We start from the raw sequence: 8,935 nt of genomic DNA on the forward strand, positions 1-8,935 counted from the left end.
TTTATATTTGAAGATTGACCCTATCTCTCTTTGGATAGAAAAATCCATGGTTTGAAAAGCGTGGATTAGCCCAAAAATTCTTTATGGGGAGGGAATCCATCAAGGGCTAAGCTTGTAGTAGTGTATCCTCAAGGTTAGAGGGTTTCATGGCCTTTAGTTTCCCATTCAATAGTGGATTTAGGCCTTGAAAAAAGTGAGCTACTTGCTATGTCATGATCATTTTTAGGGTATACTTTAGGAGGGAAACAAGACAAGAATAGTAAACCTCCACAATTAGTAGACCTTGTTGCCTTAAGTTGAAAATCCATCCATGTTACAAATTTGGTATGCTGGGCATATGTATCTTCCTTGGACAACTACCTTAATTTGTTCCTAGGTTTGAAATGTCTCAGTTAATAGCTTTATCATGACACCATTATTTACACCATAGATGGGCTTCTTTGGTGAGATGTAGTCAATTGATTATAATCTGATTGGCTATGTTCATCCTAGTTGTAGAAAAGTAGTATTCCCTTTGCTCAATCCATGTTTTAGTATTAGTTTCTATTTTCAATCCTTTGCCAATAAACTTCGATGGCTTAACTTGCTTTAGTAGAAAATTATTTTCCTATTTATTGGCCAAGGAAATTAGTGGTGGGGTACATGAAGGATTTATAGAAACTTTAGATAAGGTTATTCACAATCAAAATCTCAAGTTTTATTGCATCAATAGGTACATGATGTGGCTTTTAGAAAATAGTTTTTTGATACATTAGGTAATTTAGTTGTGCAACTTGGCCACATGTATTTCTTTATTTATAGGAGGGGGTTTCTCATGGACTTTAAGAAGTCAATAGTGATTTGATTGTTCAAGGAATCCCTTGATAATGTAGTCATTTCATTTTTGCCTACCTAGGTGAGCTATTCTATCAAGAGATAGGATGTCAGTTGCTTGATTATAAATATATCGATGTTGATAGATACTTTGATTGTTTATGGTTATGATGTTTATGACTTGTGACTCTTTGAACAAAAATATCTTGACAAGTTTGAGTTCCTCCATCCATCAGATCCTTTTAAGATTTGTTTCAAGATAAGCTAGTCTTTTGGCATCAATAAAGCAATAGATGCCATACTAGGCCCATTGCCTCTCTCTATAATATCCATGATGGCAATAAAGACTCTCCAAGATCTTCATGAAGTCTTCTCAACAATTATAATCCAACGAGTGTGTGGGGGATTGATATAGTGTAAAAGACAAGAAATTATACCAAGGTTCACCTTGAATTTGTATATGAAAAAATAGGTTATTTTTAACACAATCATATATATACTAGGGATAGAATGAATGAGTGAAAAGAAAAAAAAACCAATTATATCATTTCATTATTTATATACAAGGGCTTTGTTTTACTCAGAAACCATATGATATACAAAATCAACCATGGAATTGCTAAAGGGAGATAGTCTTATATTTGGATGGCTCACTCATGATATCCAAGGCTAGATACTTGTTGAAGAGTTAGGGAAATCCCAACACTTGAAAACCATAATAGTAGGATCTATGGGCAAATACAACTCGGTTGGCTTGTATGACTTGGATAATTCTATTGTACTTGCACTAGGCTTGGGTCATAGCCTCACCCTTATGATACTTTATAGGACTTGGAGGACTTGGGTAGAAGGCAAAAACTCAAACTATGTTGAGCCTCCCGACCCAATGGATCCTCCACACCTTGTACTCGAGGTTGTTGGTTGGTCAACGTGCATGCAATAGTTGATAGAAGTTCAGTACCAATCCACATATTGTGTCCACTCATGAGCTTGAAAGAAGTGGTGGCAATGTTGAATGAAAATCTAATTCATCAATCGAAACACATGCTCTTGCAAGGGTAGACTACACTACAAGCCTACCTAATATACTTGGAAATGAAATTGCTCTTGCATAAGATATCATATATAAGAGAATTCCATAATTTTCCTTTTTTATTTAATAACTTTAGATATTTAGTATTTTATGAATTTAAATATTCCTTGAGATGCTCATAACTTCTTTGAAACTTAAAAGTATAAGTCATAAAATTTTTGGGTTGCATTATTGGTATTCAATTCTTGGAATTTCTTTCCCTTTTGTTTATAAGGTATTAGTTGGCTTAAATTTATACTTTCATGGCAAATCGATAGTGGTTTTGCTAGGTTCAACTATATATTTGTTAGGAGGATTTTTATTTACATTCATGGCCAAGAGTGGATAATCAAATTGATAGTGGTTTTGCTAGGCTTGACTATATATTTATTAGGAGGATTTTTATTTACATCTAATTTCCCCCCATTTTCCTCTTCAAGAAGATAAACAATTTATCCAAGCATTACCAATGCATGTTGCAAACATCATATAATGGTGATGGTCATACTACATATTTCTAGGTGATGATAATATTGAATTACATCATTTACTATTATAGTATTTTCTTCAACTTAATACGAAGGTACTAGATATTTCTTAGAGGTGGAAGGGTTCCCTTTGCTTGTGCAACTTCATGGCCTACTCCAAACATACTCCTCTTAGGTGCCATGCTACATGCTTTTTTGAGTCTTTAGTGTCCTAGGTTGGCTTGCTCCACGGACTTTGTTAAGAGTAGATACCTTATGCTTGCTTTGAAGATACATAGGGCCTCCCTCTCTCCCCTTCTTGACAAAAATAAAGATAGTATAGATGTGATCTATGTGTGTGTGTGTGTGTGTGTGTGCACATATACATATATACATATATGTATATGTACACACACACATACACACATTTGTATGTATGTATGTATGTACGTATATATGTATGTAAATGCGATGAGAATGATCAAAAGCAATGGATAACAATTAGAAAAAGATAGCTCTTAACAAAGGGCTAAGGCTATTATATAATCTTAATCTTCCTTTGGTATGCTCGTAATAGAGATTGATACTTTGCTTAGACTTGCCCTTCCTTGTTTTGATCAATGAGGGGTTAATTTAAGCTTTGAAGATGACAATGATGATGATGGGATTGATGAAGTGCTACAATATTATCAACGCATTCATCAGTTTTTTTAGATAACGACTTGATGCAACAATGGTATGATTGATAGCTTGTTCAACTATAATGATGAGATGATTCACAACTATAGTTTAAATATTTTCACAATTAATGTAACCCTTTAAAGTTACAACCTTTTTCTTTTAACCCTAGTTCATGCACAAATCTCGGTTTAGGGTCATACACACACAAGACAACTCATTGGTGGTATATTAGGAGACAAGACATTATATCCTCTCCGCCTTAAAGGAATCAAGATATCCTCATCTTAAGGGAAAAATAAGAGATTATTGGTCTCTGGGCTAAGTTATATTGTGGGACCTATGGGTTAGGACCCACTATGCTTCCATTGCACTACTCTAATTACATACAAGTATTCAAACTTCAAAATGATACAATGAATTCAAAGGCAATTTGATTGTAACATATTGTGGCAACTATTATTGCAAAGTAGAATCCATTACAAGTACAAATCCTATTGCATCTTACAAAGATCCTTGTAGGGTTTCTATTCATCTTCATAGATTCATCATAATATGATTCATGGAATATATCAAATGTTGAACTTGTACAACTTTGCTTCTCTATCGTTTCCTTATCGTCTTGATCATGTCTAATCAGGTTGGATATCCCTAGCTCATTGCAATGGAAACATTGGTGATTAGTACATCTCTTTGAAATGTGCCCTACTTGCCGCACTTGTGATGTCACTTATTTCCTTGATCTTTTGAGTTATCATGGTCTTCTCTAGTGCTCTTTGAGATATGGTTATCTTCAAGACGTCGGTATCCATTTGGCCCAATCAAGGCTTTTGGCTCATATGAGAGTATCTTGTAAGTCAATGAATCTTAAAAACTCTAGATGAGTACTTAAGTTTTGATTCAATCCATGGAAAAATTTGGCCACCTATTGGGTAGTATCCATAGGTGGGGCATTTTTTTGAAGTGTTGAACTAAGAGTAATAGGTCTTCAGGCTTTATCCTAGCTGATGTAAGGTAAATAACTCATTTATCTTCATGGAATGATAGAAAGGTGGAAAGTATTCCTATCTTACTGCCTTATTTAGAGGCCCATTAGGCAAAATTTTGGACTCAAAAATAGGCCCTTAAAAATAATATAGTCTAAGAGATGGGTCTTTTAGAGTCTCCAATAGGAAGATCGGATGTTGACATCCATGGATGGTGAATCTTCTCTTCCCAAATCTTAGGTTTTTTATTCTAAAAGAGGGTAGTGGGGATTCAAAAAGGGAGGGAATGAATAGTGCATAAATTTTGAGTTTCTCTAACTTTGTACTTTTTCTCCCTTTTTTGGCAAATTTTCAATTTCAATTTTTTCCTCTCACAAAATCCCTTTGGCAAAAAATTGAGCAGCAAACCACTTTCCCTCTCTTCTCCATTCCGGTGAATTTTCATTGCCATTGAAGCTTTGTGGAGAGAGTAAACACGGTTTTAATATCTTAGCTTATCTTTGTAATTTATTCTCCATACAATTGTATAATCTAGGCAAAACATAGGTTTAGGTCTCTCTTTATGTTTTCTTTTTTGTGATATTTTTTTAGTAGGATTTGATGTTGGTTTTGACTCTAAATGTTGTCTTCTTGTTGAAGAGATTATTTTGGACATGAGGCATAGGTTCTCTCTCTCTCTCTCCCTCTCTCTCTCTCTCTCTCTCTCTCTTTGTGTGTTTTTTTCAATAGGTTTTGGTGTTGGTTTTGACTCTAAATGTTGTCTCCTTGCAAAGATCATTTTGGACATGAGGCACATGTACTCATCTCTCTCTCTCTCTCTCTCTCTCTCTCTCTCTCTCTCTCTCTCTCTCTCTCTCTCTCTCTCTCTCTCTCTCTCTCTCTCTCTCTCTCTCTCTCTCTCTCTCTCTGTCTGGTTTAGGGTTTGCTTGATATTGGTTCTAACTCTTGATGTTGTCTTCTTGTAGAGATCATTTTTGGACGAGATACAAGTACTCATCTCTCTCTCTCTCTCTCTCTCTCTCTCATTATTTGCTTGATATCACAGGGATTTTTTTGTGTAAAATAATTAAGCTCCCCTATCTCTCTCTCTCTCTCTCCCCCTTGCTGTGTTATTTTTTTGGTAGAGCTTGAAGTTAGTTTTACCTTTTTTGGTTGTCATTTTAAAAAGATTATTTTGGCCCATATTGCATAGGTACACTATCTTTGTGTTTTCTATGATTTACTATTTTTCACTAGAGCTTTATGTCAATTCTAACTCTTGATAGTATCTTCTTATAGAGATCAATTTGGGCAAGGTTGTATAGGTAATCATTTGTATGTGTTTGTGTGTTTTCTCTTCCTTGCTATTTGTACAATAGGGTTTGATATCAATTATAATTTTAGAATCAATTGTTATTGCAATAATAAAAATAGGATAAAGTGAAGATTCTCTGTTCTTTTTTGCAAAACAACTTATAGGTTAAATTTTGCTCTTATGTGTTGCCAAAATTCATATGACTGATTAGACATGTTTTCGTAATGAGGAGATTGATGTTTTCTAATATCTATTATTTTCAATAGGTTTTGATGATCATAATCGTAGAATTAAGTGTTCTTGCAGTAGTGATCGTCAAAACCTATTGAAAATAATAGATATGATGATCATAATTGTAGAAAGTGTTCTACAAATTGCTTTATATTAAATTTACCCCTATATTTGTGTTGCCAAAAGCTATGTGATCGAGTTGTTTTTTTTCATTTTTATTGAGACAATGTGTTATGCCAACATGTACGTGCAATACAAGTTTATGTGAAGCACTTAAATCTCAACTCACTTTGTTATGGCAAGTTATCATTTTTTGTCAGACGTATTGGGTGTTTTGGATATCAAGGTTTAGAAATTCTTTGAAGCATCAACCCCTTGTGCCCTATAACTCCTATATTGTACTATGCATATATCACACAATGTGTTGATCCATAAAACATCTCGCCTCTACCAAAATCAAAAGTTTCCATTTGGATTTGCATACCATTTGGTTTCATCCTTGTAACTATCATTGTGCATTGTCCATGTATTCATGCAATGTATTGAGTCAATAGTAACAAACTCTATTCAATACAATGAATTCTTTATCTACAAAATTATCGAATCCCTACAATCATTGGGTTTTCTTTCCAAAAACCATAGCCGACTCTCTCGAGCTCCCATCACTCCCCGGCTTCCTGAGCACCTTCTCGGCCCCTTTGGGCACTCTCAGGGCATTCCAACAAAGGTATTCAATCATCTTCTTCAGGGTTTCATGCTAGTTACAGGTCTACAAGTCTCAGAAGAAGAAGGGGGCAGCACCATTGTATCTTGTCGGTTCCATATCTTGACATAGACCTTGGTGGGGCACCTTAGGATTGTTGTTTTGCCATGAACTTGGACTGATTTTCGGGCTGAAAAATCATAGTTTTCAATAGTAAATCACTGCTATAAAACAGTGGGGTGAAGCCTATTACTTCATGTTTGCCAATGTCTCTTGTAATCGGGACAGGCTTTGGAGATGTACTTTGATGTATTGATTATCGGGGATCGACTTTGAGCTTGATATTGCTTTGGATCATTGGTTGAGCTTGAGCTCCATTTTGTAGCACTTGAATCTTCGTCTTTGGATGTACCTCACTTATGTCTGACTAGTCTTGACATGCTTGGCTTATGCCATCTCTATACATGCTAGTTACATTGTATTGGAGTTAATTGATATTGTGGCTTACTCGGGCTTGACATTTGATTGCTCGCACAAGTGAAATACCACTACTTTTAACATTATTTTACTTACTCCGTGAGGTGAAGACGGGGCTCGGTCCCTGCTTCTAGTCTTAAGGCGTGCTCGTACACCGATCCAGACGGAAGACATTGTTAGGTGGGGAGTTTGGCTGGTGCGGCACATCTGTTAAAAGATAACGCATGTGTCCTAAGATGAGCTCAATGAGAACAGAAATCTCATGTGGACCAAAAGGGTAAAATCTCACTTGATTTTGATTTTCAGTACAAATACAAACGGTGAAAGCATGGCCTATCGATCCTTTAGTGTTTCGGAATTTGAAGCTAGAGGTGTCAGAAAAGTTACCATAGGGATAACTGGCTTGTAGCAGCCAAGCGTTCATAGCGACATTGCTTTTTGATCCTTCGATGCCGGCTCTTCCTATCATTGCGAAGCAGAATTCGCCAAGTGTTGGATTGTTCACCCACCAATAGGGAACGCGAGCTGGGTTTAGACTGTCATGAGATAGGTTAGTTTTACCGTGCTAAGGTGGGTTTATGATACTTGAGCATTTGGACACTTGAGACTGGGATCTTCACTTGGATGTTGCATGGTTGATATGCCGTGGTCCTCACAGATGTACTTGGACTGATTTGGGCTTTGCACTCCCTAAGCATACACCTATTTGTATTGGGTCTTGCCAGTGTTGTGTACACTTTACCCTATTATACAAGGGGTGTCCCGGCTTACTGACGGATTCATTTGACATGCTTGGGTGTTTTCTCAATGTCTGTATGACTGTCACTTGCTGATTTATGCCCGCTTGATGCGAGTTATGCTTTGATAGTCAGTGGTGGTCGACTTGGCACATTTATTTTGCCTACAATTTTCTCTCATTGTACCTGGTTGTAATTTGTTACAGCAAGCAGTTATGCATGGAATATGATGTATTTTTCATGCTAAATCATCCTAATTTTATGTACTTTTGATGGTACTTGGTGGGCAGCATCATTAGCTATCAGCTCGTGGTCATTTTGCCTTGGTTTTGGTGGTATTTTGGCTATTTACAACAGAAAACAGCAAGCAATTTTGAACAGTCTACTCTATTTTGGATTGCAGTATGGCATCTTCTTCCACTTACATTGCTATCTTCAACATCACTAAGCTTGATGGTACAAATTATGCCTATTGGAAGAGCCAAGTTTGGTAGGTATTGGTGTATAAATCGCAGATAAAACCACTAAGGTTGCATGGAGAGCAACCTAATACTATGATTGATGATGAATGGATGGAGCTTGATGAGTTATGCAAGTCCACCCTCATCTTGTCTCTCACTAAACAGGTGCATTACAATATGGTTGAGGAAGCACAGAGTGCATGGCAGGTTTGGGATAAGATCAAGAACCTCTATTACAAGAAAAGTCCAGCAAGTCACATGTATTGGGTGAAGCAACTTATGGACCTGTGCGTGAAGGAGAATATGACGATATCTGCTCATTTAAGCCAATTCCATGCTATTCTCAAGAACTTGACTTTGCATGGCATTACCTTCAATGATGAGATTACTCCATTGTTTTTGCTTGGGACTCTGAGTGAGTCATGAGATGTATTCCGCATTGCCTTATGTGCTCCTACTACTATTTTGATCTTGCAGAGAGTGCTTTTCTATAGGAAGAGATCAACCATAAGAAATTGGATGCATCTTGTGTGTCTCATGCTTTGACTATTAGAGGCAAAGATGGTAATGCAAAGAATGACTGTGGGAATGGTTGTGGTAGAGACTTGCAGAAGTCTAGGTCTAAGTTGCGTGGTAAGTCGTGCAGCAAGTCTCATGGCAGAAATGCTAATGTGACATGTCACCATTGCGGTAAGAAGGGTCATATAGGCCCACAATGTCATGGGTTGCGCAATGAGAAGCACAAAGAGAAGGGGAAAGACAAAGTACAACGAAAGTCCTCTGATCGCAGCATTGTGCCTATGAAATCCAGTGTGAAAATTGAGGAAATAAAAGTCATGCACACTAATGACTCCGATGGGGGGTACATACTTGCAACTAGTTCTTATGATGCTACATCGTTGCTTGATGCTCACTCTATGTATGCATAGTGTTGGCTTTTAGATTTTGGTGCTTCATTTCATGTTACACCATGTTGTGAGTGGTTCCACTCCTACCGCACTATCTTGAGTTTAATT

The 8,935-nt window shown here is 36.7% G+C and overlaps 1 pseudogene; it reads left to right on the plus strand.

Moving 5' to 3' along the window:
* Nucleotides 1–6,700: 6,700 nt before the first annotated feature.
* LOC148015308 (25S ribosomal RNA) lies at nucleotides 6,701–7,278 on the plus strand (annotated as a pseudogene; the record flags this gene model as incomplete).
* Nucleotides 7,279–8,935: the final 1,657 nt, after the last annotated feature.

This window comes from Lygodium microphyllum, chromosome 24 (assembly GCF_053477565.2).
Source record: "Lygodium microphyllum isolate KBCC chromosome 24, Lygodium_microphyllum_v1.1.10, whole genome shotgun sequence".
NCBI lineage: Eukaryota > Viridiplantae > Streptophyta > Polypodiopsida > Schizaeales > Lygodiaceae > Lygodium > Lygodium microphyllum.